Consider the following 9,893-nt stretch of genomic DNA (forward strand, 5'->3'; position numbering starts at 1 on the left):
TGAAGAACTGACACATTTGTAAAACAACAAGCTCTAGGAGGTTCTGTTTCATATACATTCTAATATGTCTGATTTATTGAGATTACAATGGTAGGGAAAGTGGCAGAAGGGAAAATTCTGTTTAGATATAGGTTGTAACTAAAGTTTGAGTGCACCAACACTTTTGGGACACCCTATAGTTTGAATTCCCAGTCTATTTAATTATAAATCACTGTAATAGGGATAGAGGCCAAACTTGTTTTTTCTTTGGAATAGGGAACTCCCCAATGAGGAAGCTTCCCCTACCAAAATAAATAAGTACCTTCTCCACAGCTTAGAATATTAGAGAGTTGTTTGTGTCACTGAGAAGTTGTGACATATTCAGGGTCATATAACCAATACGTATCCGAGATGGAACTTTGAACCCAAGTCTTCCTGATTCTGAGGCCAGCCTATCCACTACATCACAAACTGCCTTTCATAGCTCTAATACCATCTTTAATTCAGCCATAATGAAATCTATTCAAGCTAACTGATTTTTACCTTAGACTTATTTTTCTTTAGATATTTCTACAAAAATCCTTACTATCATGATAGTGATAAAAATATGGTAAAATTTTCATATCAAAAAAAGTTGAAATCACCCATGGGTTATAGGGGACAAATTAAATTATCTTTTAAACAGCCCCGAAATTGTCTCAGTCATTAAACAGCGGAAAGGTGATAAAATACCTGGTCCCAATAAAGTCTATGCTGAGTTTTATATGTAGATGTCCTTTCTCAAAGATTTTATTGGCAATATGTAATGCAGCTTTTATAGAATAGGGACCTCCTATAACTGCACAAAAAGGTTAAGAATCCAAAAGGTTAAAAATTGTATTTCAGAGCAATTTCTCCTATTAATGTTGACTTAAATATACCTTAAAGAGCTCTTTCTTATTTGCATGTAATGGATCACATTGGTTTGATTTAGAATAATAGCAACAACAACAAAAAAAGACCCTGCTGAAAACATTTAAGAGTAGTAACTATTTGATTTTTTTTTCCTTTCTCTTTCTTTGTTTCATCAGAGTTTAGCAAAGTGTCTGGTGCACAGTAGCACTTAAAAATGCCTGTTGATTGTGTCTGTGTCTGTGTCTATGTACTTTTTCCATGTAAAAGACAGAAGTATTTCTTTTTGGTGTTGTTGTTGTTCAGTTGTTTCAGTCATATCTGACTCTTCATGACCCAATTTGGGGTTTTCTTGACAAAGATATTGGAGTGGTTTACCATTTCCTTCTCCAGATTATTTTACACATGAAGAAACTGAGGCAAACAGAGTTAAGTGACTTGTTCAGGGTCACACAGGTAGGAAGTATCTGAGGCCAGATATGAACCCGCCTTCCTGACTCCAGGTCTTGTACTCTATCCACTGTGCCACCTGCTTGCCCAGTTAGTATATTTTTTTTACAAGCTCAATTTCTGCAACAGATTTTTTTTTATTGCAAGTGAATGTCATACGCACAACAATAGCCAATTGTTTTTGCTTAAATTTCATTTGCTATTCTATAAAAAAAAATAACTAGGGTAAAGAGATGCAGTTTATTAAACAAATAAATTGAAATTCTAAGAAAGTTCTCTAAACTTTTTTGTTTGTTTTATTAGAAATAGAGTAGGCTATGACTTGGAAGAAGGGATTACGGATTATCACATGTATGCAATATTGTTTGTTTTCTTTTCAAAATATAAACCTGGATACTACATTATAAAATATTCTAGTCTTCTCCTAACATCTTGGCCATTTTTAATGTGGGCATCTTTTTTTATTCTCTCATAATATTTCAAAACAGGTTCCATATCAACATAGGTCATTGTTATAATTTTAATTCACTCAAAGTATAATAATAGATCTATATTTATATTCCTGCTTAGTAAATTAGATATAACTTGCAATAGTCAAAGCCACAGAATCAGGATGAGAACATTCCTTAAGGGCCCAAACTTCCAGTCTGTTCATTCTGACTTTCTCTGAGTGGAACAAATGCTGGTATTACCCTCTAGATTATTTCTCAGCTGTCTATGCTCTTTATACAATTATTTTTTTATCTGCATAATTTGTGTGATTTCTATGGAACAAAGAATTACTCATCAAATGTTGTTACATAAAAAATGACAGGTTTTATTTCCTTAGAGTAACAGAGCATCAGCTCTAATAATAGCTGCTTGAGGTACTAGACTAGATTTGTGATGCCATTGGTTTAGGGAACTCCTAGATGTGGTAACTCCTTCTCCTATTGCAGGTTAGCACATTCTTTGCAAATAATAATTTCTTAAAGTGACCTTGGGAACCAAGAATTCAAGTGCTTTGTACTGGATCATATAATCAGTATATGTCAGAGAGAAGGACCCAAAACCAGATCTTCTTGGCTTTTGAAGCCAGGTTTTTATCACTATCTCAATGAATTCTTGCACCAAAATTTACATTTCTTCCTCAGGATTAAGTTAGGGGAAGAAGCTATTCTGGCCACTCAGAGCATCTATAATCAAGAGAGTGAAGACACGATTTAATTTGTAAGATGAAAATAGTTTTACAAATGTGAAGTAACTTTGACTGGCACTTTTCTACCAATCCTGAATAAAATTTAGATGAACAATAGACAACTCTACCTTTGACCCTCTTTCAAATTATTTTTGGTTTCAGCAGATTTATTCCCTCTATTAATTATAATTATAAAACAACTATCATTTAGTAAAACTCTCATAATGCACATTGACAGCATAAAAAGAGCCATATTTCAATTAATTTTGCATATTCATTTAGGTTAAGGAATATGAAGAAAAATATCTTGACCCTCCATTTCTTAATAATCTGTTTTTGACTTATTAGTATCCTTTTTTCTCCTTGACAATGAAGGGAAGTAAGGAGAGGTAGAGGATGAAATTTTAGGTAAGAATAATGAATAACAGTATTTAATGTTTTCATTTCACATAAGAGAATTTGTTTTCCTTATTACTTCTATCTCTATTTTGAGAATTACTTAAAAATACAATGAGGGAGTAAGGAAGAAGATAGGATACAGTATATGGTGATGTGGGAGAGTGGAGGAAAAAAAAAGAGAACCTAAGAATAAGTAAAGAGAAGGCTGAAAAGTAAAGGCAAAATAAGCATAGTTCTCTTTAAAAAAAATTGGTTGATATGTCTGAAAGTGTTTTTCATTCTGCAAATGGAAAACTTGCATTTCTCTGGTGGTCTATAAAAACTAAATAGGAATAACTTCAAGGCTTCTGAATAACAAATAAGCAATAAAAGGAAAACAAAATGTGGATTTGCAAATCCAAGCAGACAAGTCAATTTTTGCAAGTTACACTTAAAAAAGAAGAAAAAGAAGAAGAAAGTTGGTCAATGTCAGACCAGTGAGTGTCAGAGAATGGCAATGCTGAAAATGATGTACCTATAGTAGGCAGTAGTCAGAAAAATAATAGTGGGTTAAAATAAAACAGAAAGTTATGTATTCTTTAAAAGATTGCAAATTGATATGCTGCTCCTTGTTCATTTCCCAAATATCCAGAACCACTAACATGGTACTCACTCTACTTAAAATATAGTTTTTTTTGGGGGGAGGTATTTTCAGATTAATATATATCTATATCTATACAACACACACATATATATTCATATATATATACATATATATTATATATACCTCATATGTATCTATATATGCATATATAATGCATGTAGATATATATGTATATAACTAAAATATTCAGGTCTGAATGTCAGACGTAACATTACTTAAAAAATGAATTTATATTGATTGGGAAAAGACTACTGGGAACTACAGATAGGAGTAGCATTAGTTGTCTATTGAGTATTATTCAATTGATTTTATTTTCTTTTCTATCAAGAAATAGTCATTTAACTTGGAAATAGAATCTGACCCCAAACTACCCTCTAGCCTTATTTTCCATTATAAATTATAATCTTCCGCTCTTGGGCTATACCCATTCTTGTTTTGTTCATTCTTTATACTCTTAATGTCTATCATAAAAAGAGGATTTCTGGAAAGCCAAGTTTGAGCTTCCCAAACACACACACACACACACACACACACACACACACACACACACACACATTTTTATCTTATTTGATGGTTTCATTGAATGCTTCCTTTTCTTTTTATCATCATTCACTCATTTTTATTATTTTTTTCATTTAATTAATTGGGTTATTTATTTCTGAGATTTTTTTCCTAAATTCCCTCTCTCTTAGAAATATCAATTCATTCTAGAAGTAGTTTTGAATACTGAAAATCTTTCTGTATTCCACTTCATGAAGTCCAGTTCTGTCCCTAAGTTTTACCATGATTTTTCCATGCTTCCAAGGCCAGATCATTCTATCTCTGATTCTTGGACCATCCTCTTTTCCTCCTTCCAACTCCCCTATATATTAGAAGCCCATGTAGAATCCCTTCTCATAAAGTTGGACTCAGTCCTGAGATATATAACCCTTTTCGGTTTCATGCAAATGATGAAACATGGCTTGAAATCCCACTGTACTTCCTTCCCTCCTCTCTATAGTTCTTTTTTTCATTCTCCAGCAGCACAGCCCTGCTCTCCCCACACCACACTCTCAATTCATGTTAATAAACTAAGAAAGTACTCTTCTTTCTATATTCATCTCCAGACTGATGGAAACCTATCAATCTATTTACATGTTTTCTCTCCAATGGGAATAAGAGCTCCTTGGAGTCAGGGACCATGGTGGGTTTTTGTTTTTTGGTTTTGTTTTTTGGTTTTTTGTTTTTTTTTTGTTTGGGTTTGGGTTTTGTTATGGTGGTGGTGGTGGTGGTTGTGGTGTTTGGTTTTGTTTTCCTTTTTTTTTTCTTTGTATTTCCAGTACTTAGCACAGTGCTTGGCACCTAGTCAACACTTAATGTGTGCTTTTTGACTGACTTTTCATCTTTCCTTCCCTCTCTCTGCTCATTTCACTTTCTCCTCTGTTATTCTTACCACAAAACATATTGATTCACTCATCAGAGGATGACAGATTTAGTCAATGCAATATTAATTCAACTCTTCTTCCTTTTGTTCTCCTGATTCCTTTAAGCTTCCCTTAAAATGTTAGCTTCTTAGATCTTTTTTATCCTTGATGGTTACTCTCTGGTCTTTCTTCTACCCTTTGGTCTAATTTCTTTCTTTCTTTCTTTCTTTCTTTCTTTCTTTCTTTCTTTCTTCCTTCCTTTCTTTTCCTTTTTTTTGTTGCTAATCTTAAAGTGTGCAATTATTTTATTTCCTTGCTCCATTACAAGAACTTCATTTAGACAGGAACCTGCAGCCAGTACAACAACTGACAAAAAGAGGTGTTTCCACGTCACAGGGGACCAGATTTCCAACAAAGCAAAGATAGAACTAAGTGGCTGAGTTCAATACCTCTTTCTCTGCCCCCCTCTTCCCACCAAAAGAGAAAACAATAATCAAAATTGACAAAAATAAAACAGGACACAGAACTTTCTAATAGCAGCTTTGATGAATGAATAAAGAACAAGGGAGTTGAATTTATCAACCATCTATGTATGCATGACAGCAAAAATGCTAGGAGAGAGGTAATCCTCCTCCCCACCTTCTCCTGTACCCAGAATGGTGGGGTTTAGGAATGATAGGGAAAGTTCCTACCTATAGTTGGGAATGTTTGAAGGTTAATTAAGTCCAGAACAGATAGGGGTTCTTGTTCTGTACTAAAAGGTACATAGAGAGAAGCTGAGACAAGGATTTTCCATAAATTCAATTTAGTGATGTATCCTGCCTACCCTCCTTTCCAAAGTCCACACAACTCAGAGCCACATTCTTTTACTGATTTCACCACCACTGGGACATTTCATAAGAATGTGGAATGGAAGTTAGACAGGGGGGTGAAGGAGTTATATTTTAGGGTCCTAATGTCAAATAAGTTTCCTCTTTGGTCCCCAGGCCTGGCCCTCAATTTAGAAGGACAAGAAGGAAACGTCAAATGGGAGAGAGATGCAAGCTTCTGGCCCAACACCTCCACAGAAGACATAGAGGAGCAAACACTCTCCCCTTATTCTCCATACTCAATGTCTTTCTGTACTGTCTTTTAAGTGAAGTCTGGAGATACAAGCCCAATAAGCCAGGCAGTAGTGGTTATAACTTTAAGGCCATATTCCCCTTTGAGAATGATACCTAGGGATATTGGGGGAAGATAAAGCCTGCAGGAGGACTATGGAAGAAATGTTGCCTAGGAGAAATGATAAAAACAAGTTTAGTCAAATACCGGGGTCGTCACAGAGCATTTTCTTCTGTCTGTCCCACCCACACCCCTCCTGCCAATGTTTCACACTGGGTTTCCCACTCCCCAGGGTAAGAAAACTGGGAAGTCCTCCCTGGACAGATACTATCTGAAAACAACCTACCAACACCCCTCTCTCCTGACCTTTCTATCCAGCACAACAAAGGCTAATTTCGCAGGGTGCGCAGGGGGTGGGAGGAAGGGTGTCATCCCCATTTCCTAGTCATACATGTTGAAAACTTCCCCAGCCAATCCAGCAGCTCTGTCCTGCAATACCTTCTTCTTCCTGTAGATGCTTTCATCACTGTAGACCACATAGAGAAAATAGTCTCCCTCATGGTTGTCCTCATAAAGTTAAAGTTGGCCCATGGTAGCAGTAGTAGGAGGGATAGTGTTGTTGACAAAGAAGAATAGGGCATCTTCCGGTCAAAGGGGGATCCTCTTTCGAATTAAGAAGTAGAACTGACCAACTGGAAGGTCAAAGGGCACCAGGTCCTTCCTTTTGTCCAGGTCAGGGACTCTGACTTTAGGTGCCTTCTCCACAAGTACAGGGACTCTGTCAGGATATTTCTTCCGAATCTTCTCTCCTTTTTTTCCAGTGCTCAAAAAGATGATCCTCCTTGTATTGGAATTTCATGATGCTCCGCAGCACCTCTGATCTCCCCTGGCGGGCCTGGCTCAGGCTGAGTCGATTGATTCTCTGAGTCTGGCTTCCCCAGGTCGGAGTACAGTAAGGGATATGAAGAGCCTCGGTGGTGGTGCTGCCCTGCCCACTCTGCCCCACCAGTCCATTGACAGCGCTCAGAACTGAGGCCCTGGGTGGTCCAGGCTGGGAGGTGGGGAAATCCTGCAGGGTTCTTGGGACCTTTCTTTTTCTTATAAACATGAGAGAACTGATTTCACTACTTGGTCTTTTCTTAATAATTGCATTTCTTTGATTTTCTTTAGATTTCTTTCCCTTGAAGTATATTCAAATGGGATGTTTTATTCACCTCTGTATTATTTTTTTTTTAAAGTCCCTGTATCAAGGTGAGAGGGAATCTTCATTCAGTCTTCTTATAGAAGAAAGGGGGCAACTCCACAATAAAGTCCTCTAAAGTGACAAGGATTTGATATCATCCCTCTGCTGGGGCTCCCAGGAAGGCTTTGGAGGGTTTTGGCTGGTAAGTCAGTGGACAAAATGTATGGTGGTAAGAAACAAGCCATGACATCTGCTTAAATTCTAGGACAGGTTGCATGTTAAAAAGTGTACATGTTAGCTTCTTCGCATCAGTTAATCCACACTCATCAAAGAAAATGAGGACACGTCATGTTGTAGGTATAATCATTGGTACTGTGGCCCTGATAGTCGTAGTGTCGCTCCTATTCACCAATCCCACTTTACATTGACTGATCTACTGCGAAATGGCCTTGATGTTAACTTCACTGAATGCGCTATACATTTTAAAAGATTTCATTGTCAGTGATGCTTATGATAGACTTCTTCCCAAGATAAATTTTGTTTCGAGGTCTTTTTTTTTCCCTTTGGTTAGGCAGTGGGGTTAAGTGACCTACCCAGGGTCACACAGCTAGTAAGCGTTATGTGTCTGAAATCAGATTTGAACTCAGGTTCTTCTGAATCCAGGGCCGGTGTTCTATCCACTGTGTCACCTAGCTGCCCTGTTTCAAGGTCTTTTAAGTAGTGTGAAGGCCCCAGGAAGATTTGGACAACTTTGCCCCCAAATGGTGAGATGTGGTAGTTAACACCATTTATTTTATGTTTTTTGTTTGCTTGTTATTTTGTTGGGTTTTCTTTTTTTAAGGAGGCAAAATGGCCAGCCCTGAGATTTGGTTTGTCCAGGAGATGAGGTGTAAAACTAATCCAACTTCTGGGAAATAGTTGTCCCTGATATTTGACAATTTCCATGGATTTGCAGCACATCACTTTGACTTAGAATTACCTCCCTAACAAATGCTGAGGCAAAAGGGTGTGATGTGCCATTTGTAATTACATACTTTTAATCCTTTGTAATAGGTGAAGGCATTTTTATTGTACTTTATGAGTGTTTCTTCTGTTCCCAGCACTAGTTTGAAACCCAGGATTGGTCTGATTTAGGCCTGGCCCAAAATAACAGCCTTTCTCCTTTTGCCATTTCAGTTCTCTTTCATATGATTTCAATCTTGATTCAGCTATACTACTGACATCAACATTTAGTGAGTACCCTTAGTGGCAGTAATCTCCTTTTCTCCCTCTTCACCTTATTTCTTCTGCCCCTATTTATTTTAACGACATCTCAATTACTTAAAGAATATTCTTCTGGCCTGTTTCTGGACCACTATTTTTTTTCCTATCTTGACTTGTGATTTCATCTAGAAATGTAGTTTATGGTATGGGAATGCCTCCCAGTGATGTACATCAACAATTTCTCTGTAACTTTGTAGTCTGAAATATTTGATTGGGAACCTTGAGAGCTTAAGCGACCTACCCAGAGTCTTACAGTCAGTGTCCATCAGAAACAGGACTTACATCCAAGTCTTCCTAGCTTTAAATTCTTTTTTTTTAATCTAGTACACTACATTGTGTCCTGTTCTACTACTGTCCTGTTAAAAATTATGAAAGCTTTACAAAAATACATAGATTATGTCTTTTCAGTGATTTGAACCTCCTGAACTATCTTTTCACATTTTGCACATCAGCTGTTGAACAGCCCACACAATTTTTCATAGAAAGATTACTTGATTGAGGAACATTTACAACATTCTCAAATATATTTTCCCCAAGATTCAACTTTAAACACAGCAGATGTTCATTCCCTACTTTTGTGACATTGCTTATGATTAGTGATCAAATATTCGTTACTCCCATCAATCTGAAAAGAAAATGTTCCAATTCCTGTCAGTTTTAATTAAGGTGCTGATAATATCTTGGAAGTGCAGTTGATATAAGTACTCTTTTTTTTAATTACATTTTTTCTCATATATATCAAGGGTATGCTCCATGAAAGTATATGGAAAGAATAGCAGGTTTTCACAAATGATTTTCTCTAGCAGAACAAATCTTCACAGTGAGACAATTGACTGAAAAATGTGGAGTATACAAAGTTCTACTTCAAAGTTAGGATTATTGGGTGATTTAAAAATCATAATATTTGATAGAGCAAAATGCATTCTTAAAGGTTCCCTTCAACAAGATGTCTTCCATGCATATGTCAATGCCATTTATGCTTGTTCAATAGATATAACCAGATAAACAACTTTATTCAATGATCCTAAGATTAGTAATATCAAGTAAGGCATAAACAAAGTACTATAAGCTTGGCCAAAGGTGTTCACCAGGACATACCTTACAACAATCTGTAAATGACAAACAAGATATGTGCGCCTGGGAATGAAGGCAAGTTGGTCCTTCCACAATACTGAAAGATAAAAGATGGTATTCTGCCTGATAGCGATACAATTACCCAATATGTGTGTGTGTGTGTGTGTGTGTGTGTGTGTACACACATGCATGTATATATACACACACGTATGTATTATATGTATATATACTTAAATTTATTAGTATATGTGTGTATATAAATGTATATATGTATTTGTATGCGTGTATATGTGTGTGTGTGTGTGTGTGTGTGTGTGTGTGTGTGTGTGT

At 36.4% G+C, this 9,893-nt stretch overlaps 1 protein-coding gene and 1 pseudogene across 1 annotated transcript in view; both read right to left on the reverse strand.

Moving 5' to 3' along the window:
• The window catches only part of DMD (dystrophin), a 2,133,690-nt gene that overhangs the window by 1,797,436 nt on the left and 326,361 nt on the right, over positions 1–9,893 (reverse strand). The window lies entirely within an intron of this gene.
• On the reverse strand, positions 6,485–6,902 carry LOC114027784 (annotated as a pseudogene).

Source organism: Vombatus ursinus, unplaced genomic scaffold (genome assembly GCF_900497805.2).
Source record: "Vombatus ursinus unplaced genomic scaffold, bare-nosed wombat genome assembly UNPS02004827.1, whole genome shotgun sequence".
Classification (NCBI taxonomy): Eukaryota; Metazoa; Chordata; class Mammalia; order Diprotodontia; family Vombatidae; genus Vombatus; species Vombatus ursinus.